Source organism: Dasypus novemcinctus, chromosome 24 (assembly GCF_030445035.2).
Source record: "Dasypus novemcinctus isolate mDasNov1 chromosome 24, mDasNov1.1.hap2, whole genome shotgun sequence".
NCBI lineage: Eukaryota > Metazoa > Chordata > Mammalia > Cingulata > Dasypodidae > Dasypus > Dasypus novemcinctus.
In genome coordinates, this window is record NC_080696.1 from 39350800 (window position 1) to 39373350 (window position 22551).

Sequence of the window (22551 nt, forward strand, 5' to 3'; positions counted from 1 at the left end):
GGGAGGGAAACTCTCCTCCGAGGAAGCCGTGTCTGGCAGGGAGACAGCTGGGTGAGCTGAGGAGTGAGAGATCAGGTGGACTCCGTGCCATGGGTGTCATGGTCAGCCAGGAAGCAGGACAGGGGAGTGAGGGTGTCAGGGAGGCAGAGACACAGCCCGGGGAGGGGACGGCGGCTGCGGGTTTGGAAAGCTGCGGGACAGCTGCGGGAGAGAGCTGAGGGGAAGCAGGGGCAGCACCCCTGATGCGGGGCAACTTCAGGCTTCATTTTGCTGAGAATTTGGGCCACTCCTAGAGTCGCGGAAGGAAGGCTGGAAAGGTGGGGCAGAGCCGCTACAGCTTTTTCAGGAGCTGGACGGGTCTTTGGCCCTCTCTGCCCTGGCTTGAGCCTGGCGGGGGCTGAGCTGGGGTTCCGGGCCTCTGCAGGCTGGTCTCAGGGTATCCCGTGACAGCACAGTGGCCTGTTTACCTGGCCAACGTTAGGATTTGAACCCTGGTCTGTCTAAAGTTAAAGTGTAAAATGATCCCAGAAATGTCAGAATCTCTAAATAGCAGAGACGGAAGGAGCCGTCTCCTAACCTGCCCTGCCCCCTGGGAGAAGACCTAGGCCTGGGGCCAGGGCAACCCAAGCAGGACGTAAAGGACAAGCACGTGGCAACCTGGGAGCGGTCTGTGGCCAGCGTGTGTGTGATCCCAGGGAGTGAGCGGTGAGTGGGCCTGAGTCGTTGGTCCAGGCTTTCCTGCTGGAGACGGAGAAAAGGCCACTTAGGTGGGAACCGGGCGAGCACGTGGGGCGTGGGGAAACGGGGTGGGAGGTAGTGCCGAGCAGAGGAGGCTGTTGCCAGGCAGCAAGACACACAACTACATGACAACAGCACGGTGTGTCCTAGCATCTGTGCGCCTGGCACGGCACACGCAGCCCTGTGTTCTAGCACTATCACCCCCATTTTACAGGGGAAGCAGCAAAGGCTCCCAGAGGCTGACTCATTCGCCCAAGGTCACCGCCGGGTAGGGCTGAGCCAGGAGTGGCACCCGCGCTGGGGGACCTCAAGGCCATGTTCCTGGCCTGCCCTGGGTGGCTGCCATCCTGGCTGTCAGCCCAGCTTGGTCTCACTGAGCACCAGGGATCAAGGCGGTGCCTGGCCCAGGGCAGGCCACCTTTTGCCTCCCTTCACTTCTCCATCAGTCTGCCCATCCAGCTGTTTTATTCTCGTTCACCCCACCCCCGTAGTCACTGACTTAAAATATTTACTCTGTGCCAGCGAATGCCCTCACCCCTTAGCGTGTTGGTAGAGAGGGCTGGGGAGGAGGAGGTGGGGAGCTGAGGGAATTCACTACCACCCCTTTCTCCCTTCACACCAAGCCCTCCACCCTTCACAGTCGCCGTCACCTTCCCTGTCCCTCTACCCCCAGATAGCACATTCTGCAGGAACTACCTCCTGCCGACATGGAAAGCAATCAGAGTTAATTGTTAAACCTAACAGCCAGGAGCGTCTCCCGCTGCTGGACTGGCTGCAGGGGGCTGAGTGCTAGCTGTGCTCACCAAGAGAGGGGCAGGGCCACCCAGGGTTTTCTGGCCTGCACCTGCCACATTGCCCCTACCCCGGGGTCTGTCTCCAGGGCCCTCTCTCCCCTCTTCCCGAGGGAGAAGTCCCCCTCCTTGGCCCCTTTCCCCTGCCTCCAGCTGAGGTGACCCTGGGAGGTGAGCACTGGCTCTGGCCCTGGTCCACTGGCCTCTGGGGAAGGCAGGGGAGGCCATGGCGTCCAGCCAGGGACCTGCCCAGAGGGCAGGCAGCTGGTGCAGCCCGGTGGACCCTGCTGAACCCTGCCGGCTCTGCCTCCTGCAGGACGGGGACACAGTGGCCTAAGCCCTGTGCATGGGACCACCACCCAGTGTAGTCCATGGCAATCCTTTCTCCTGCTCCACTTCCCTTTTATCCTCTTCATTGGGTTTCCTGTTCTGGGCCATTCTCTACCACCAGACTGAGGGGTCCTGAGAAAGTGGCCAAGGGCTGTGGCTTTCTCTAGAAGGCCAAACCCCAAGCCTGCCCCTGCCAGACTTTAGAAACAAGGCTCAGGCTTCCAAGTCAGACCAGCCCAGGGTCAAAGCTGGGTGACCTTGGGCAGGTGACTCATCTCACTGAGCCACAGTGTCATCCTCTGAACAATGGGGATTTATCCCTTTGCCACCATCACTGTGAATATAATAGGCCTCAGATGCAGATATTAATGTTAGTAGGAATTTGTTGAATGAGTAGATTCTATTCTACTCAGATTCAAGTTGACCTTGGAAAGCCCAGCTGTGGCCGTAGGGTCAAAGAGGCCACCAGCCCATGCCCTCAAGGAGCTGTGCTATCCCACACAGCAGCCACTAGCCACGTGTGGCTACTGAACACCTGAAATATAGCTAGTGCGACTGAGGAACTGAATTTTGAATTTTATTTAATTTTAACTAATTTAAGTTTTAAAAAGAATACTCGATGTGGTTATTGAAAAACTTCTACGGATGTTTGGGGACCTTAGTTTTGTGAATATACTTTTTCAGTTTTAAAGGCTATGAAAATCTAAATACAGATCAAGCGTATCCAATGAAAATTTATCATCTAAATTGAGATGTGCTGTTAAGTGTAAAATATGCACGGATTTTGAAAACTTAATAGGAAAAAAAGAATGTAAAACATCCCAATGATATTTTTATACTGATTACATGGTTTTTGTTTTTGTTTTTAAAGATTTATTTATTATTTATTTCTCTCCCCTTCCCCCCCACCCCGATTGTCTGTTCTCTGTGTCTATTTGCTGCGTCTTCTTTGTCCGCTTCTGTTGTTGTCAGCGGCAGGGGAATCTGTGTTTCCTTTTGCTGCGTCATCTTGTGTCATTTCTCCGTGTGTGCGGCGCCATTCCTGGGCAGGCTGAACTTTCTTGCGCGCTGGGCGGCTCTCCTTATGGGGTGTACTCCTTGCACATTGGGCTCCCCTACACGGTGGACACCCCTGCGTGGCAGGGCACTCCTTGCGCACATCAGCACTGCATGGGCCAGCTCCACACGGGTCAAGGAGGCCCGGGGTTTGAACCGCGGACCTCCCATGTGGTAGACGGACGCCCTAACCACTGGGCCAAGTCCGCCGCCTGATCACATGTTGAAATGATTACTTTTGGATGTATCAAGTTGAATAAAATTTATTATTAAAATTTAATTTCACTTGTTTCTTTGTACCTTTTTTAATGTTTACATTTTTTTCCCTTTTTTTCTTTGTACCTTTTTTAATGTGGCTAGGAAAGTTTTAAATGGCACATGTGTCTTGCATCCTCTTTCTATTGGACAGCATTTTTCTGGAGAGTTGAGCTGGACATATTTGAATAATAATGCCCAACTGACCATTTGGGGAGGTTAGCCGCATGGGGAACAAAGGCCTATAACCCTCTCCTTCAGATCTTGGGGTTTTGATGTCAAATGAGCCACTATCTGGGTTCTCATCTTAGTCTTGCCATTCACTTGCTGTGGGTGACCTTGGACCAGTCACTTCACTTTGTTGAACCCTCGTCTGTCATCTGTGAATGGAGACTAGTGGTGGAACTGACCTCACTGGGTGATCGAGGGGCTTACCTGAGATATAATTCCAGGGAAGGAGTTAGCACAGGGCAGGGCACGAGGGCACGTGGGGAGCTGCCAAGCGTTAGCCGAGGAGCTGGTTGTCACATTCTCTTGCATCCATGAGCTTGGATGTGGTGATTCTATTGGTCTGAATGGGACATGGGCCAGAGGGAAAGGAGGAGAAAAAAGCTGGGGGGTGGGAGTTGGGGTGGGGCCTTTGTGCTCTACCTTGGCCGATTGCCTGCCTTTGGGGACGTTCCTTGGATCCTCCGCTCTGGCAGCTGCCCAGGCAAAGATCAGTCCCAAATGTACAGATGAGCAAGCCGAGGCCTAGGGCAGGACAGTGACCTGGCCAAATAGCCAGGGCGGGCGCGCACAACCCCGGCCTCACTGCGGTATCAGAGCCAAGGAAGGGGCCACCTTTCGGGGTCTCTGGTCTCACGGCCTGGCCAGGAGCCTGGGCTGAGGATTGGTTATCGTTAGTCTCCTCTGCCTGGAGGGGACTGCAGCGCTGCAGAACGACCGGCTCATTCCTGAGCTCAAGAAACAAAGACCAAGTGGTTGTGTGTTGGTCCGTGTCTCTACCGGGGAGCACAGAGCAAGCTGGTGGCCAGACCAGAGCTGTTTTTGTTTGTTAATATCCTGCCCTGAGCTCAGCCCTGGCAGGGTAGATGGCCCTGCCTGTCAGCTCCCTCTCTCCTGCCCAGTCCCCCGGGAGGGCTTCTGAGAAAGAGGCTTTTGTTCCCCCGGCTCCTTCCCGTTTCCTCTCAAGGTGGGCCCCCCGCCCTCTGCCCAGATTTGCATTTGTCCCTCTTCCAGGTCATAAAGGGCCCCGTAATCTGAAGCTTTTCCGTACACATCTGCTTACTGGCTATCCACGGGGACACTAGGCTTTTTCATCAAGGGGACCTGGGTTCAAAGGACTCTTCTACCGTTGATTCTCTCTGAGACCTTGGGCTAGTCCCTTGTAATTTTTTTAGCCTCAATTTCCTCATCTTAAAAGCTGGAACCAAAATGCCGTGCATACAACCTTGTGGCTCAGAACCCAGGCCTGGAACCAGCTGTTCGCGCAGGGTCCCAACTAGCCACGAACTCACTGCAGTGGTCTTCGGCGAGTCATTCGACCTTTCTGGGTCTCTGTTTCTGCATCTGGAAGTGGAGGCTCTGGGGTCTTTGTGGCAAGGCTCTGTGCTGAGCTGCTGCCATCTCAGTTCATCCTCCCATTAGCCCAGAAGCAGACACTATTATAATTTCTCTTTTCCAAATGAGGAAACCAAGGCCCAGAGAAGTACAGTGACTTGCCCCAGGCCACATAGCAAGAGAGTGGTAGAGCCAGTATTCAAACCAGGTCTGTGACTCCAGAGCCTTCCCAGGTGTGCTCACGTCCAGGGTTAGCCTGGGTGCAAGGGAACGGTTGCGGAAGCAGGTTGAAAACTGCCAGGTGACTCATGTTAGAGCCCGAGTGTCCTGAGGCCCGTGCCAGCCACCGGAGCTGGGGCAGAGAGAGGGGACGTCGGGGTGGGTCCAACCTGGCCCGCGGTGACCTTCCTTTTCTCCCCATCCTTGTGTTCCTTACGAAGTGGAAACACCACCTCCCTCCTGGAGGTTTACTGAGAGTGAGTTTAGAGGGCCGGAGGCTTCTCCCGCCAGTATCCCACGTCTTCCTCCCTCTACGGCAACCACCCTAGTCCAGGTCCCTGGACAACCAGGACAACCTCCTAGCTGGTGTTCCTAAAGCTACCCTTGCTTCTTTCTAGCTCATCCTATGGGCAATCAGTTGGCTTCCCACTGCTTTTGGAAAAAAGACCCGACCCCTCACCGTGGCCTCCGCGGCCTGGCCTCTGCTGCCCTCCTCAGCTCGGTGTCTGTGACTTTCTCCATGCCCTCTGTGCACAGTCACTCAGGCCTTTCTGTTTAACAGGTTCAGCAACTTCCCCCAGGCTCCTCGGAGAGTCCAATGCCAGCCTCTCACTTTCCAGCCCCATGCCGGGCCCGTGAGATCGCGTTCTGAGGCGCTGACGCTCTTTCCTCCTTCTAGGTGCCTGACTGACTGAAGTCCTGACCCCCGGGGAGCTGGTGTGGACAGAGGAGGGGTGAGTGTTACACGGCCTTTTTCTCCTTCTTCTGCTAAGGTTAAACACTGAGCCCCCTGGTCTGCTAGGCCTTCCGTCTCTATTTCGATATGTCTTGCTGCTGGGGAGTGGGTGGTTTTGTCTAGGCCACAGGTTTCTGGAGAATTTGAGGTAGGGACTCAGTGCTGAGGGCCCTCCCTGGTTTGGGCTTGTTTTGAGGTGGGGGCTGAGATGCACATTCATCGAGCACCTCAGGGTGTTAGCCAGTGAGCTTCCCTCTATTGCTTATCTTTGCTAGCGGGGCTGGCGAGTGGAGGGGCTGCCTGTGGAAGCCTCGTCTGCTCGCCCTGCAGCCCTTGTTTGCTTTTGCTCAGTTACTTCTATGCCGTAGACTGAATTTGGGAGAGGGTGTTTTCATTCTGGCGCTACACAAGTACTATGTGTCCTTGGGCAATTACCTTCCTTTCCATTGACCTCAGATGGCTCAGATATATATTGTAAGGGCAGAAGGTGGGAGAAGGTAGGGTCAGATTAAATGAGTTGTTTTCCCACTTTCCAAAAGGGAAATTCCTTGTTCAAATGAACCCCAAAGAATCTCAAGGTACAGAATAGAGGAGCTGCAGTCCTGGTCGAAGTTGGGGTGAGGCTGAGGAACTCTAGTTGGCTAACTCTTTTGTTTCCCAGTAGACCCACATAGTCATTCCTTGACTCTGGGCAAAAATAATTAAAAAAAAACATTGGCCCAGGGACTTTCAAAGCCCTGAGGGTCTATAACTCTGGCAAGGCAAATGTGTAGAAAGGGAACTGAGCCAATAAAGTTAAACTGATTGGGAAACTGTAAAGAAATATGCAGGTGTCATTGTACTGTTACAGAAAGGCGTAATTACCAGGCATGTGATGTCCTTCTAGACTCTTCTGGTTTTTATGGTTGGTTAGCTGTGAGGCCATCTCTGTTTCTCTAGGGGAACTCTGTGTGTGTATGTATAAGGGGAGGGGGCGATGGGGATGGGGTGGGTCTGGGGCAGATAGAATGAATGGCAAATAGAGCTGGGAGCATGTTGCTCCTGGGCGGAGGGGGGAGGGAGAGGTAGCTTTAGCTTCAGTTAAAAGGATCGATTTGGCTCTTTCCTGCCAGAGCTTTGGGCCCCACGGAGATCTCTGGGCAGGAAGCTCCGGGAACAAGGAATCCTCTGTCCACAGCCCCAGCGCAGCCAGGACAGGGGAGGTGGATTAGGAGTTCCCAGGAGGGGGCCTGCCTGCCTGCCCTTTCCCTGACATTTGGGCAAGTAGGGGAGGAGAAGGGGAACTCGGTGTATGTGTGTTGCGGGGACCCGCATGGAGAAGGAGAGGTAGATATTGGCTCCTACGTTTAGTCCCCAAGTTCCTCAAGCTTCTTGAGCTCCTCCAAGGAGCGGGGCTCAGAGGCAGGAGTCGGGGTGGGGGTCAGGGATGAGAGAGATGAGACTTTAGGCGCTAGCCAACTTCCAGTTTTCTGGAGGAGACAGGAAATGTTAAGAGATGGCAGGTTTTCACAGGCAGCCTGGTGCAGTGGGAGATACTTGGTGAGACACTCTGGCCTGCAAGCCTGGCCCCTGTGTTCAAGTCCTTGCTCTGGCACTGAATTGCATCACTTCTGCTTTCTGGGCCTCGGTTTCCTCTTCTGCAGGACAGGAGTGGACACATCAGCCCTGGTCGCTTCTTACTGCTCTTCTGAGCATCAGTCAGGACAAGGGTTTTTCAAACATTTGGGGGCAGCAGAACCCCAATTTGTAAGCATTTATAACAGCTCTGGTTGAATTGGGGGCAGTTTACTCCCCCTTACCCTTGGGTGGGTTGGAGACACCTCTGCAGATTGCTGGGGCTCCAGGCAGCTGGATCTGAAGACCACAGGGCCAGGGTGATTCTTGGTGAACAGGCTTTGCTAACTGTCCACTGCAGCCCAGATGGACTGTGCCCAAAGGCACAGGAGCTGGCATGATAGTGGCTCCTGCCTGGCCCTGCTGTGCCCAGCACAGCTCTTATCTAGGCTAAGGCCTGTACCATTGGGCATGGCTTTTTCAGAAACAAGCGGCAGAAACTCAACTCAAAGTGGCTTAAGCCAAAAAATGACCTAACTGGATCTCGTGGCAGTTCATGGGATTGGAGGGGGAGAAATCCTGTTGTTTTAGACTCTCGATGGGTTCAAATGCCACCAGGACCCTCCACTTCTCTCCCATCACAGCTTCTCTCTCCTCTTTGCCCTGATGAGGAACTGGCTGTCCACTGCTCCAGCTTAACAATCCCAGCAGAAAGAGGGGGGAACTGTTGTTCTTCTAGGATCCATATATCAATCCCAGCAGAAAGAGGGGGGAACTGTTGTTCTTCTAGGATCCATATATCAATCCCAGCAGAAAGAGGGGGGAACTGTTGTTCTTCTAGGATCCATATATCAATCCCAGCAGAAAGAGGGGGGAACTGTTGTTCTTCTAGGATCCATATATCAATCCAAGCAAAGGACTGTTTGGTTCAATCACTGTTGCTGGGGGATAGGAGATTCTGAGTGGCCGGGCCCGGTCATGTGCTATGGGCTAATGGAAGGGGCCGGGGTGTCACTGGTAGAAGGGGGAGGGTAAGGCTGCTGGGCAGACAGAACCACAAGAGCACACTAGGGTGTTAGTGGAGCCCTGGGTTATAGGGCGTGAACACCTTGCTGGCCTGTGAGAGGCCAATAACTCCCCTTTCTGTACTATTAATACAAATATCAACAATGACGATAATAACTGCGTCGGGCCCTGTCCTATTGCTTTACATGTATTATCTCATTTAATCTTCATGGGACTTGGGGTAGGTACTATTACTATCCCCACTTTATAGATGAGGAAACTGAGGCACAGCTAAGTGAAGGTTACACATTGAATGAAGAGAAGGGGCTAGGTTTCAAGCCCAGGGAGGCTGGCATCAGAGCTCTTGCCCTAGCCTCCTGGTCTGCTTCCTCTTCTTGGTAGGTCAAGTGGCTGTCCTGTGTCCACTTGCCGCAGCTTCAGTGACATGGAGCTCACCATCTGCAGAGGCAGCCCAGGCTCAGGTGGCACTGCTCTGCCTGTTGGAAAGGGCTTCCTTAGCACGAATCTGCTGCTGTAGAAATCCATCCATCCTGTGCGCAGCTCTGTGTTAGGTGTTCCGGAAAAGAAAAGTCATTCACAAACCTAACCAAAAGGTTGCCATAACAAGTAAGCCGCATTCCTGAGCTCTCACTTTGTGCCAAGCTTCACACTGCACATTTTGCATACATTATCTCATTTAATTGCAACAGCAACTCTATAGAGTAGGTTCTGTTATTGCCCCCATTTTCCAGGGGAAACCGAGGCTCAGAAAGGGTAAGTGACTTACCCAAGGACCCCTGGCTAATAAATCACAACGCTGATATTTGAGCTCAGGCCTTCCTAGCTCCAGAGCCTCTGGAAACCTCTGCAGTCACCTGGGTCCCCTAGAGGGGGACATATATCTATGCAGGTGGGGTCATGACATAGTCAACACTGCAAATTGCCATTGGAAGGACACAGGAAAAGTGCAACCCAAGTTCAGAGGAGAGAGATCAGGGAAAAGGAAGTGGCAGCAGCCACTGCAGCCCTGGCATGCTTCCCGGGGTAGGGTTGTTTGATCTAGGACTTGAAGGGGGCTAAGACTTGGATGGTCACTTCAGGGAGGGCTCTCCAGGAGGAAGTTGCTGCCTGAAAAAAGGCATGCAAGGGAGAAGCAGGGGTAGTTAGGCTTGGCCAGAATAAAGAGCTGGAGGAGGTAGGGGGATTGGCCAGCTGTGCTCTCAGTCCCCTTAGAAGGCGGCTCCTCCTTCTGCTCTATTCTTTTGGAAGATGGGAAGAGGTTTGAGCTTGTCTTCTCTCTTCTCCAGCTGAACACTGGTGCCCCAGTTCCTCCTCTTTCCCCCCTGGATGTGAGGAGGGTGGAGGTAGCTGGGTGGTGGACAAGGGCACCAACAGCTATCAGTCCCTCATTCACTCCTCCTGGTGGTGAATGGACAGAAAACTGCTCACCTTTGGTTCATTGCCAAGGTGTCAGCCCTTCCTCCAGACAGCACAGAGCTCAAGGGACCAGCATGGTTTTGAGCAGCCTTGGCGAGTGATCAGATTCCTGTCCCCTCCCTCCCTGGGAAGCAGGCTGAAGCCCCTCCACCCCTGCACAGGAACACACCTGCACAGCACATCTTACCTGCCTCGCTGGATCCATGTGGCAGATAATGCCCTCGGAGCCTGGGTTTCGTCCTGAAAGTACTTTCTGCTTTTTTTTTTTTAACGAACAATTCAGAAAATTGGAGAAAGACTATGACATTAGCACTGGGAGTCCCGTTGGCTTCCAAGGATGGCACTCGTGTTTACTGAACTGGATTCACAGTGTGTCAGAGGCTGAGGTCCAGAGGAGGAAATGACTTATTCATGGTTATGCAGGTACATTTGTCACATTAAAGGTTGCTGCGTCATTGTTTCCCACAGAAGGGAGGTGAGTGTGGGAGGCTCAAGAGCTGCCCTCTCCCGCCCCTGCGTTTGCCCCGCGTTCTCCTCCTCCAGCCTTGGCTCTGAAATGCTGGCTCTGACCACCCTGCCTGCTCCCCGCCCTCTTCTCCAGGGGTGACAGATCAGTCCCCCGGCCTGCTGCCTGCCTGCGAGCCAGAGCCAGGTAGGCTGTTCTGCATTCCTTTCTGTGACCCTGTTGTCTCTGGGATCCCTGGATTTTTCCGGCTGTTCTTGGAGGGATTCCGGCATTTGTGTAGGGGGAAGAGGCAGGGGAGGGCAGGTCTTTCATCAGGGGCTTCTTCCATCCCCCTGGCCCCCATCGCCTGGCTTACACCAGCCTAGAATCCAGGTCCCTTATATTTTTTTCCACAAAAGACTTTTCTACTCGTCATTTCATCTGATTTTCCCACAATCCTGAGACATAAGGGAGGAAAGGTAAAATTACCCCCATTTTGAGGGTGGGTTAACTGAGGCTCAGGGAAGTTGAGGAGTGGCTCTGCCGAGCTAGAAGCCGGAAACCAGTGTCCAGGCCTCCTGCTCCCTCTCCCCATTCCCCAGCGCTGAGAGCCCCCAGGCCGGCCTCTCAGGTCCCTCCTCACGTCCGGGACTCCTTCTCTGGTCTGGCCTCCTAGGTGGGGGCTGTGTCCCCAGCTTAAACCCTCCCAAGCTTCCCGAGGCCTGAGGAGGAAGCCTCACTCGCCACCTGTGCAGCTGAGGGTTCCCTAGGTCCAGCCGAGCTACTGCTGTGGCCCACCTTGGCTGACGTAACAGGCTGGTCTTCTCCTCCTGACAGGTGGAGGGGCTCAGCTTTGTGTAGGGGAGTCCCTCCGTGTTGCCAGACACAGAGGCTGATCTCTGCAGCACCTCGGGCCAGAAGTTTAGCTCCCAGAGTGTGACAATCTGAGCTGAAATCGTACATTAGTCCCTTTGCCTCTTTTAAGACTCATGACATGGGATCGGATGGGCTCCAGCAGTTGAGCGCCTGCTTCCCACAAGGGAGGGCCCAGCTTTGGTTCCTGGTGCCTCCTAAAAACAAACAACAAGCGAACAAATGAAAAAACCAACTCAGGGGAGCAGATGTGGCTCCGTGGTTGAGTGCCGGCTTCCCTCATATGCAGTTCAATCCCCAACTCAGTACCTAAGAATAAATAAATAAGTAAGACTCACAACGAGTTTCGCCCTGCTGCCTTGGCCATGGATGGGGAAACTGAGGTCAGGGCCAGCACAGTCACAGCACCCAAGGCAGCCTGAGAAGCAAGGCTGGGAAGAGGCTTGGGCTGGCCTGGGCTGCTCTGCTGGGTCCCTTTCCCAAGAAACCCCACGGCGTTGTTTCCGTAAGTAGCATACAGTGTCCTCTGAGTGTATCCATTTTGCTCCACTTGTGTCCCAGAGAAATTCTTCTTCGGGGCATCCTGGGCTTTCCCAAGAGGGTGGTGTCAAGGCCAGGGAGGAGCACGGGGTTCCGAAGGAGCTTTGGAGGCTGCAGCCCAGAGCTTGCTAAGAATAACTGGGATTCTGGGATTAGATAGTGGTGATGGTCGCACAACTCTGTAAATATATGAAAAACTGCTGAGTGGTAAACTTCAAAATGGTAGATTTTATGGTAGTGAATTATATTTCAATTAAAAAAAAAAGAATACCTGGGTTCATTTCGGAGCATGCCCCACACATGGTAGCTACTTAATAGATGCTTGTTGAGTAAGTGCATTCACGGTTTAACACCTTGCAAAGCACGATCAGCGTCCTCACAGCAGCCCTGAGGAGGAGGCAGGGCAAGACTAACAATCCCCACTTAACAGATAAAGAAACAGAGGCCCAGAAAGATTGACTGGTTAGTCCAGGGCAATCCAGCTAGAGTTTCACAGAGTTGGAATAGACTTCCACGGCTATCTCATCCAACACTTGAGTCCTTCACTGAGCTTTTCCCAAGCCCCTCCTCTCCACTGGAGATGCGGAGATGCTGACATCGTCAGGATGAAACCTCTCCCTGTCTTCAGAGTTCGTGGTCCAGTGGGGGATCAGGCAAGGAAGCAAGCACTGGCCACGTGGCTTGGTTTCCCAGAGGCTGGTTCACATCTCAGCTCTGCCACTCCCCAGGGTATGTGTGGTGTCTCCTCCCTCGGCCTCCACTTTCTCCTCTGCCAGTAGGAGTAATAATAGTCCCAGTCCTGGCGGTTCTCTCAGGCTTAAATGACGGCGCCTTTGCATGGGGGCACGGAGATTTGTCCTGGCCGAGCATGATGCAGCTGGTTTGAAAAGAAGCTCAGAGCCATCCGCCACATGGTCCAGCCCCGGAAGTCAACTGTTGGCATCTCCTTCTCCCCACCTCCCTGGGGTTGGTGGAGGCAGGGAGCGAAGGGTGGCGCGTGGCCTCCCGGGCTCTGTCTTGGCCTTTGGAAGTGTTGAACTTGCTGACAAAGGTTAATATCCTCATTTGGTACCTGGGGAAACTAAAACGAAGACCAGGAGAGTAACTGGCTTCAACTGCCCGCTGAAGCCAGCCCTGGGCTAGGGGCAGAATCATGAAACGAGAATAACCACATCCTCAGATGTGTGTTCCAAGAACCAGGCATAGAGAGGGTCTCAAGAAAGGTCTGAGGGAATGTCCCTTTCTCTCTCTGGGACTCAGTTTCCCCATCTGGATCCAGTCTTTACAGTCCTTGGTGTTGCTGGTATCCTGTGATCAATGATTTGAGACACGTGATTGCTGAGTTATCCTGGGGCTCCGTTGCCTCATTTGTCAAACAGGACAAGAAATCCTTGCACCTCAAGGTTATCGAGTGAGGCCGGGGCTGTATCAGGGCTTTGGCAAGTGTGTGTGGAAGAGTTGCTTTAACAGGGTGTCCTGCCCATGCCCTGGCAGTGGAATGAGCTGAAGAGGGTTTGAGCCCCAGACTCCGACAGCCCTGGCTGTAGTTCCCTGAGCTACCTCTTTCTGAGACTTCATTTCTTGGTGCCTTTATTTTACCATCTGTAGAATGGAGACAATAGTGGTTCTTCCTTCCGAGGTTCTGGAGCTCCAGTGAGAGCACGCAGGCAACGTGCTTACCTGTGCCTGGCCCGCAGTCGAGCGCATAATAACCAGTAGGTGTGCCTGGGTTCTTGATAACCCATCACTCGGACGAAGATACTAATTTAGAGATTGGGATTCAACGGGGGCCAGCCAGGCTAGCGACGGCAAGGTTGTTGTTATTAATCACCACTTGCAGCTGTCGGGCACTTTGTGGTTTACAAAGCGTGTCCGTATCCCTCACTGTGCGTGGCCTTCAGAAGACTCCTTCAGGGAGGCAGGCGAGGTGTCATCCTCCTCATTTTACAGACGTGGCCCTGCCACTTCAGGGAGGCGAAGTGACTTGTCCTCGGTTCGGCTCTGGTTTTCACTCTGGGCCCGAGGTGCTGCCGAGGTGGACCCTGCGTCTGGCAGCCCTGACTGTGGCGTGGGGGGGGGGGGGGTGACTGCCACCCTGACTTTCATTCCGTGAATTTTGAAGAGGGAGCGAGAGACTGAATACACAGCAGAGGGACCGTATCCGTGGCCTTGCCAAGTCACAGAGACGTGCGCCCGGTCTCTAGGGCCGTCATTTCGGGGGGGGGGGAGCTGTCTCCCACCTTTGGGCCCCGGGTTTCGGAAGCTCGGCGCCCCTGGGCTGGACTTGAGCCGTGGCCGGCCGGTCGTCTTCTCTCGCTTCAGTTCCGCGCTCCTCAGTTCCGCGCTCCTCAGTTCCGTGCTCCTCAGTTCCGTGCTCCTCCTGCCTCTACCCCAGCGCCTGGGCCTGGAAGCGGATTTGGCCTCCAGTTCCTGCTCTGCTGGGTCTTGATTTGTTTAACAAATTTTCATGGCGTTCCCACCATACACCCGGGAGTGTGGACACAGGGGCGGGCAGAGCAGGTAGATGCGTGACCCGTGTCGAGGCGCGGAAGGTGATTCCAGTCTCTGGCAGTTCTCCAGGGCGGTAGGAAGGCGTCACCCCTGTGGGGTGAATGATTTTGAATTTGGAAAATTGCCTCTGCTGTGGGTGGGGGTGTGGGCTGGGAGCCTTGGGCTGTGCCCCACCTCTGCCCTGCCTTGCTGTGGGATCTTCGGCGGGCCCTTGCCTCTCTCTGGGCCTCTTCGTCCCCATCTGCCAAAGGGGGGCCTGGCTGAGCGCTGAGAATCGCCCCTCCCACGTGTGGGGCACTTGCCCGGCCCGTGAGTCACGGGCTCACCTGAGCCCAGGCTGACGTCAGGGGCCCTTCTCGCCTGGCAGTTGGTTCCTGGGTCTTGCAGCCCCTTGTGATGGTTTCCGTGCTGGGCTCTGAGTGCCAGGGACAAGTTGGGGAGGGTCAGCAGCAGCCCCGCCCTGGTCTGAGGGCCTCCTGCTGGCCTGCGGGCTGGGAGGTTTACTGCGAGGTCCAGGAAACAAGTGCCCAGCGCAGAAGCCAGCCCTGTCCAGCGGGCCCCTGCACCCTGGTGGGTGTGGCCTTTCCTTTCCTTTGGGGAGGAGTTGCTGAGGGCTGGGGAGCGGAAGAGGGGTGGGAGCAGGACTTCAGGACCTCCTGAAACTATGGGCTTAGTACCTCCACGAAAAGGGTGCTGAAACCAAAGACCCCATCTCAGAGCTGCGCCTGGAACACGGATCTCCCACCACCCTCCCAAATGTGCCTTGTGCTCATCTCTTCCCTGGGCGCTGGTCACTGAGGCATAGGGAGGGGGTTGGGGGTGTCGGTAGAGCACACGTGCACCCACGAAGGCTGAGGGTGACAGCACTCCAGCCTGGTGGCTGTGGTTGGAAGGGGAGATGTGTCTATATGTCATTTTGCCCCATCTCCCTGCCTCCTGCCGTGTTTCTCGGATAAGTTTCTGGGTCCCTTGTCCTGGTGACACTGACAGCCCCAATGTTGAGCATCCAGGGGAGAAAGGGAAAGCAGAGAGCAGGCCTGGTGTCAGATGAGGGCAGACCCGATGGTTGTGTCCACTTCCTGGTGATGGAGGGGATCAGCTGGGAGCACCCATCTCGGCCCCGGGGCGTGCCCCTGCAGCCTGGGCTGGCAGGCGGGGGAGGAGCCTCTCTGGGTGCTCCCTGCCCCCAGCTCCTGGTGGCCAAGCCTCACCTACGTTCCTGTAGCCCTGGGCTCTGCCACTTGGCTCTGGCACCGGGACTAGTTTGGCAGGTTCCGCCACACCCAGGATCAGTGGGAGGGCTGGGAGCTGGGGCAAGGCAGGCCTGAGGAGGTGGGGTGGCCTTGTCCTTGACCCTGTCCCCCAAATCCCAGACTTACCTCTGCCCACTTTCCACTCTTCTCGGGGGAGGCTGCTTGGGGAGCTGGGAAGCAGAAGCCACTCAGGTGCCTGGTCCTGGCTCTGCCACTTATTAAGTGTGTGATCTTGGGCAAACCCTTTTTCCATCTTGGACCTCAGTTTCTTCATCTGTACAATGGCCTCTGGACTCAGTGAACCTCAAACAGCCACATTTGATGATTCTAGTTACAGCTTTGCCATTTTCTCTGCGTCTTTGGTCAAGTCATAGCCTCGGTGTCCTAATGGCTAAAATGAGGGTCTAAGCCCTTGCTTGCTTCCTAGGGATGTTGCAAGGATCAGCTAACATCCTAGCAAGTAGCCCTTCTCCCTTGGAATGGTTTTCTTTCTATAGTCAGGCCTGCCCTTCTTTGGCTCAAGCAGGAGGAGATGGTATCCTAGAGGTGGGACTTTTCTAGCACCTCCTCCGCCACCTACCCTGAGAACCAGGCCCTCTGAGCTTCTCCTTGAAGGAGGGGCCGTGAGAACCCAAGAGAAGGCTTGCCACCTCCTGGTCTTCCTGATCTGCAGAGCAACCCAGGGTCCAGTGTAGGGGAAGGAGGGAAGGCAGGAAAGTTCCACCACTGCTGCAGCCCCTCTGTGTGGCTCTGGACAAATTGCTTCCTCTTGCTAGACCACAAGCTCCTTATCTAACAATGAAGGATATATAACTCATAAGTCCTCAGAAAATTTAAATTCTGACAATATACAAAGCAGATAAAAGAATAGGAATTAGATAAAGAGGACATTTCCAGCCTGGGGGGAGGGGATAGAGAGAGAAGGAAAAGAGAACTGAGATTTACTGAGCACCTACTATGTGCCAGATGCTATGCCAGTTACTTGGCATATATTACATACATTGTCTATTTTCTCAAGTCTCCTTTCCACATAGCAGCTGGAATAATCTTTGTAATCTAACCATGTCACTTTGTATCTTTCCTTTCCCCTTAGAATGAAATCTAAACACAACTTACCACCGCCCCCAGGGCCTCTGCCCCTCCAGCCATATTTCCCTATCAGTCATTTACTTCAGCTACCCGAGTCTTCTCTCTGTTAACAGATTCCCTCCCACCCCAGGACCTTTGCATAGGCCGCTCCCTCTGCTTAGAAATCTTTTTCCCAGCTCTTTGTATCCTTTACTTCTCAGCTTTACTAGATACCCCTTGCTCCCACCCACTGCCTGCTCTGTACCTCTGCCTCTTGATTCCTTCATAATGTTTCTCACAATTTGCAATGATTTGTCTTTCCTCGGTATGACGTGTTCTTTTTTGACTCTGCAGTGCGTGGCACATGGTCATTATTCAGTAGGTATTTGTTGAATAGGTACATAAGTGAGTTGTAGGGCAATGAGAGAGGAATAGCTGAGTGCCTGGCTTAGAGCACGGCTTTTTTAGGTGCTGCCGTAGTAAGGATGATACAAACCCACCAATCCATTGTGCCAAAGCACATGGGAGGAGGGGATGCAATGGGCAATTAAGATGGAAAAGATGAGCTGATGCCAGATCATGGTGGTCCCTGATGCATGGCGAGAGTTCAGACTTCCTGAAAGACAGTGTGGCTGGATGTCATTGCTGGGCGGTGAATCGTAATTACAAAGTGCTCCATGGGAGGTGTGGGCTCAGACGCGCCACGTGTGCAGAGAGCCCATGCTGTGTGTGTGGGGGGGATGGATAGGGGCGATTCGGGCACAAACAGGCTGGGCCCTCCCCTGAGTCGCTCTGCGAGTCAGGCTCCTCCCAGAAGGAGGGAGCACGTTTGGGATCATGCTGTGTTTTCTGATTCCAGGGGGCAGAAGATTGGGATGCGCCAAGAATCAGGTAGTTTGGATTTATAATCGCGCCCACTCCTTGTCAACCACGTCTCTGGTTCCATTTCTTTATCTCTAAGTGGGATGAACGAGGTAGTGCAGGGAGAGGGCCCGGCAGGGTGCCCAGCACAGGCTGAGCACTCGGTAAAAAGGAAACATTAGCTTCCTTCCAAAAGCAGGGGATTCAGAAGGGGCTTTCCAGGCAGAGGGAACCACAAGCATGAAGGAAAAAGTGCAGAGGCATGAAATGGGAGGGGGCTGTGGAGTGGCAGGAGCCTGTGGTGCCTGGTGGGGACAGCAAGGAAAGAAAGTGGAGCCCCTGGTGGCCGGGATCCTGCAGCATGCACGTTTTCAGGCCAGGAGCTGGACCTGGCCCCTGATGAAGCCCCCACCACTGCAGGGGGCTGGCTGGGAAGGATGTGATGAGATTTCTGGCAGTGGGGAAGGCTGGAGGTGGGGACACCTTTGGGAAGGCTATCGGGGGGCCCCCAGGGGAACAGTGGCCCTGTACTTGGGCACGTGGAAGTTGAGAAGAGGAAACAGATCGGAGCAACCGAGGGGGGAGAGTGGACAGAGCTGGGGGCTCGACGTCTGTAGGGAAATGGAGTGGGAGGGAGGGGGCGTCCCCAGCGGTGGCACGGTTTCTCACGGGGGTGGCTGGCGGATTATCGAGCCGAAAACTCTGAAAGTGGAGAAGGCAGGTGGATTGAACCCGGGACCTCAACCACTGAGCTCCACCCGCTCCGCTGCAGGTAGGTTTTGATGCCACTAGTTTGACTTTTCGGGAAATTGAGAAGCATCCTGAGAAGCCTCTCGTTTTTCTGTGATTCTTGGTGTGGAAAACCTTTCTAACATCTCGGAGTGATCGACTCCTCCCTGGGGGAGACAGTGGGTGTCGCCTCTCCTCTGCCGGGCTGGGGGCTGGGCAGAGGGCAGTGTGGAGGCTTGGCCTGAGGTGGCCAAAGCTGGAGATTTTATTTGGAAGCTGTTTTTCAGAGTCCATCAGGGTTTTTTTTTTTTTTTTTGGTGTCATTTTCCTCCTCCTCCTTGAAGAGTACACAAAGAGGCAGTTCCAGTGAGTGGAATGTTTTGTGTATCCCAAAGCTCTGGACTGGAGCTTGGCAACTTTTCAAAAGTGGTGTGTGAGGTTCTGCCCTGCAGGGTATACAACTCGGAAATGGGGACGAGGACCTGGCAGTGTGTGCAGGATGTCTGTGAGCGTGGAAAGCGTGGTGGCTTCTGCCATCGCCCAAACGGGACTCGAGAAGGGCCTAGCTGTCAGGGGAGCAGGCAAGAAACCAACGCCTTGCTGAGCTGAAACCTCGGACAAGAGTCAAAAGCAGCCCTGAAGTAAAATCCATGGCCAGCCTCGGTGTGAGCGCCACAGGTGTGGATTGTGCTCTGCGGTTTTGGGGGTTGTCAAGCACCCAAATAATACCTGGAAGAGCATTCTAGCCCGACGGGGCACTTACCTTGTAGAAGAAGGGGAACCCCGGCTGAAAGAGAAACAAAAGCCAGTTACCCAACCGCGAAACACACTTTCTTTTGTAACTTTTTCTTTTTTCTGGCAAAGGTTTGCCTCCAAGGATGCAGAGAGGAATTGTTGAAATCATGTCCTTGGAGCCGCAGGAACTCCCGCACCCCACCCCGTGGGGTGACCTGTCATCTGGCCTGAAAGACCACGAGGGAGTGAGCTGGGCCGTCCTGCTTTCCCGCCTCTGGGAGATGCCAAGCATCAAATCCAAAGCAGCCTCCTGCTCGCGGGGCCTCCTGCTCGCGGGGGCCCTCTGCCCTCCCCAGTCTGCGCCTCACCCCCATTCAACCACAAACCCTGCAGGAGGCTCCGCTGCAGGCCAGCTCCCACTGGAGCTGTTCACTGCTAGAGAGCAGATTCCCGCAGGGCTGGGAGTTGGGGCAGCCGGGTTTGGATCTTGGTTCTGCCACCAACTTGCTGTGTGACCCTGGTGAGCTGTTTTCCTTCTCTGTGTGCGGATTTCATCTCCATAACTCGCAGGGTTGGGCTGGGCATCCAACTATTTACACGGCACCACTCTCCAAAAAAAGAGGGAAGAAAGGGTCCATCTGGTTCCAGTTGTTTAAATCTGTAATATGGGACACCCCTCACAGAAACCTCTGGGGCTCAACAACCATTTGACTCTTATTTCACTGTAAAACTATAATTAAAAAGTAACGTGCATGGGAAGCAGATGTGGCTCAAGTGATAGAGCTTCCGCCTACCATATAGGAGGACCTGGTTTCCATCTCTGGGGCCTCCTGGTGAAAAAGGAAAAGAGAAAGCGTGCCTGCACGGTGAGCCAGTGCCTGCACGAGTGCCCGCGTGGTGAGCGTGAGTGCCCACGTATAAGCTCCAGGGCCTGCGTGGTGATCCAGTGCCCACACGGGTGCCCGTGCAAGTGCCCACGTGGTGAGCCAATGCCTGGGCAAGTGAGTCAAGCAGCAAGATGATGATGCAACAAAAGAGAGATGAAGGGGAGAGTCGAGGTGAAGCTCAGCAGAAACGAGGGACTGAGGTGGTGCATTGACAGGGAACCTTTGTCCACATCAGGAGTCTCCAGGATTGAATCCTAGTGAATCCTAGAGGAGAGAAAATGAGAAGAGAAGACAACACAGACAGCAAAAACATCAGGGTGGGGGGAGAGGAAGGAAGGAAGGAAGGAAAGAAGAAAGGAAGGAAGGAAGGAAGGAAGGAGCACTCTCAAAAAAAAAAAGATTCTGTCTCCCCCCCCAATTATTTTCATGGCAAATATGGACTTATTCCAGAGAACCCTGGATCTTAGATTTTCCAGCCCAATTCCCCCCACTTTATTGATGGGCAAAATGGGGTCATGAGACTAGCTCACGGTCTAGTTGTGAGATAATTCCCGAGCTGAGCTGGTCCCGGCTCCAGCTGCAGGCTCAGCTGTGGTTCTGTGGCTGGCACTGCCTCAGTAGGAGGGATCTGGGGCTGAGGTCCTGGTGGCCACAGAGGGAAACAGCTGGTGGCAGCAGACCCCTGTAGCAGGAAGAGGACTGAACTGTTGTCCTCAGCTCCCACCCCGTCCCCCTCCTCCTAACCTGAGATGACCTGCAGGCATGACTGGGACTTGAGGGGCTAAAACTGAAGGCATTGGGTGGAAGCCACTCCTTGTGAGAGAAGGAGGGGAGAGCTCTGTCTGGATTGGCCGGAACACAGTTCACAAGTCCTGCTACAGCTGACAGCAGAGCTGAGGCGATGCTTTGTGTTGCCTGGGGAACCAAAGTTTCTGCCTCCCTCCGTGGCCTTGATTGGCTCTTGGAATGTGAGCTTTGGTGAGTGGAAGGCCCTCCCTTCCGTCCACATCTGCTGTGGGGTGAGTCTAGAGTGAGGCCGGGTGTCCATGCAAACACTGTGCGGACCCCTCAGCTCTAGGGTCCCTTAGCTCAGCTCCTGATCCCAGGCAGCATCGGCTCTGCCCGTCACCCCTCTCTGTCCGGGAAAGCTGACCTAAGAGTCAGGGCGCCTGCATTCCTGTCCTTACGTGGGCTCAGACGCACCCTGAGCCTCAGGCAGGTCTCTTCCCCTGAAGGCACTGAGCTAAACGGTCTGGTCCTTCAAGCCCCAGCTTCTCTGGCCACATAGTCGTAGGTCACCTCGACCTCCCACAGCCCTCATCTGGCCCCTTCCTCGGCTCTGACTCGGTCCTCCCTGGCTGGTGTGCTGGGAGCTGCAGGTGGGCTAGGCTGCTGCATCCAGTTCTTAGTATTGTGGTTTTTACCTGGAAAGTATTCTCTGCCGTCTTTCCTCATCCCTTTCCCTTGCCTCAGGCTCAGGGTTATAAGCCAAGGCCCGGCAGAACCATGGCTCCCATTTCTGCAGCTGGGTGGGGCGAGGGTAGAAGCAGAGCAGAGCATTCTGGGGGGGGGGGGGGGGGGGGAAGCGGTGTTAGAAGAGCCCTAGAGTCCAGGAGGCCTGAGTCCCAGACCTTCCACGGCCACACGCTGGCCGGGTCACCTTGGTGGAGTGGCTGCACCTCCGTTTCTTCATCTTTAGCCCGGGAATAAGAACGCCACTTCCCACGGCTGCTGCACAGGTCGAATGAGACGGCACGCCTGTCATGCAGAAGGCATCAAGTTCTCATCCCCTGTCTCTCTCCTCAACAGGGGAGAGAGATGGAGAAGGTCCTCAGAGACCTTTAGGCTGCGGGGCCTCTGGGGCCTTGCGGTGGGCCTCAGATGCTGCTCCTTCCTGGCAGTGCCAAAAAGCAGGGAGAAAAGGGGGTTGCCTTGGGCAGGCGATGTCTGAGAGGGGGAGGCCGTGTGTCAGAGCTGATACTCGAATAACACTTTTAAGATCCTCCAGGGACCTCAAATGAGGGTTTTTCAGATGAGCTGATAGAGCAAAGTAATGAGGCTGAGCTCACTGGCAGGAAAGGGGGTGGCCTAATTGGTACTGGCCTTGTCCAGCAGCCAAGCTCCTCACCACAGGCTGCCCTGGAGGGTGACCCGTGCTGCAGCTGAGGGGAGGGTTTCTTTGAGTGGGAGTGTAAGGAGGAGCATCTGGCAGTGACTCGGCCCTGCTCCTTGTAGTGTCGCTAGATTGGGGTCAGAGTCGTCTTCTTCGGTCCTTGGCCTTCAGAGGCTGGTGTAGCTCTTCGCTCTGTGACCCAGCCTCCCTCCGCCTCTGGGCTCTAGAAGCAGCAGCCCATTTGGCCGCTGTCTGCCACGGGCATGGGGGTGGGGGACAGAGGACGGGACACTAAAGTTGGTCATGAGTTGCTGGGGCGCTGTGTTAGCCAAAGGGGTGCTGATGCAAAATACCAGAAGCCAGTTAGCTTTTATAAAGGGTGTTTATTTGGGGTAGGAGCTTACAGATACCAGGCCATAACGCATAAGTTACTTCCTTCACCAAGTCTATTTTTCACGTGTTGGAGCAAGATGGCTGCCGACGGCTGCGAAGGTTCAGGCTTCCTGGGCTCTCTTCCTGAGTCTTGGTTCTCTCTGGGCTCAGGGTTCCTTTCTTCCCAGGGCTTGCTTCTCTTTCCTCTGGGTGCTTACTTCCTGGGGCTCCAGCTTAAGTCTATAGCATCAAAATCCAACATCAAAACTCCAACATCAAGAACCCTCCAACTCTGTCCTTTGCCATTCCTTTTATCTGTGAGTCCCCACCCACCAAGGCATGGGGACTGAACACCCTACTGACATGGCTCAATCAAAGCCCTAATCATAATTTAATCACGCCCAGGTACAGACCCGTTTACAAACATAATCCACTATCTATTTTGGGAATTGATAACTATATCAAACTGCTACAGGGGCC

The 22551-nt window shown here is 54.3% G+C and overlaps 1 protein-coding gene across 15 annotated transcripts in view; it reads left to right on the forward strand.

Moving 5' to 3' along the window:
- Positions 1–22551, forward strand: part of EPB41L1 (erythrocyte membrane protein band 4.1 like 1) — a 117938-nt gene that overhangs the window by 9547 nt on the left and 85840 nt on the right. For all 15 annotated transcript variants that reach the window (XM_071211664.1, XM_071211676.1, XM_058287000.2 and 12 more), the window contains one exon: positions 5632–5686. The gene's annotated coding sequence lies outside the window, so the exon portion shown is untranslated. The remainder of the gene's footprint in view (positions 1–5631; positions 5687–22551) is intronic.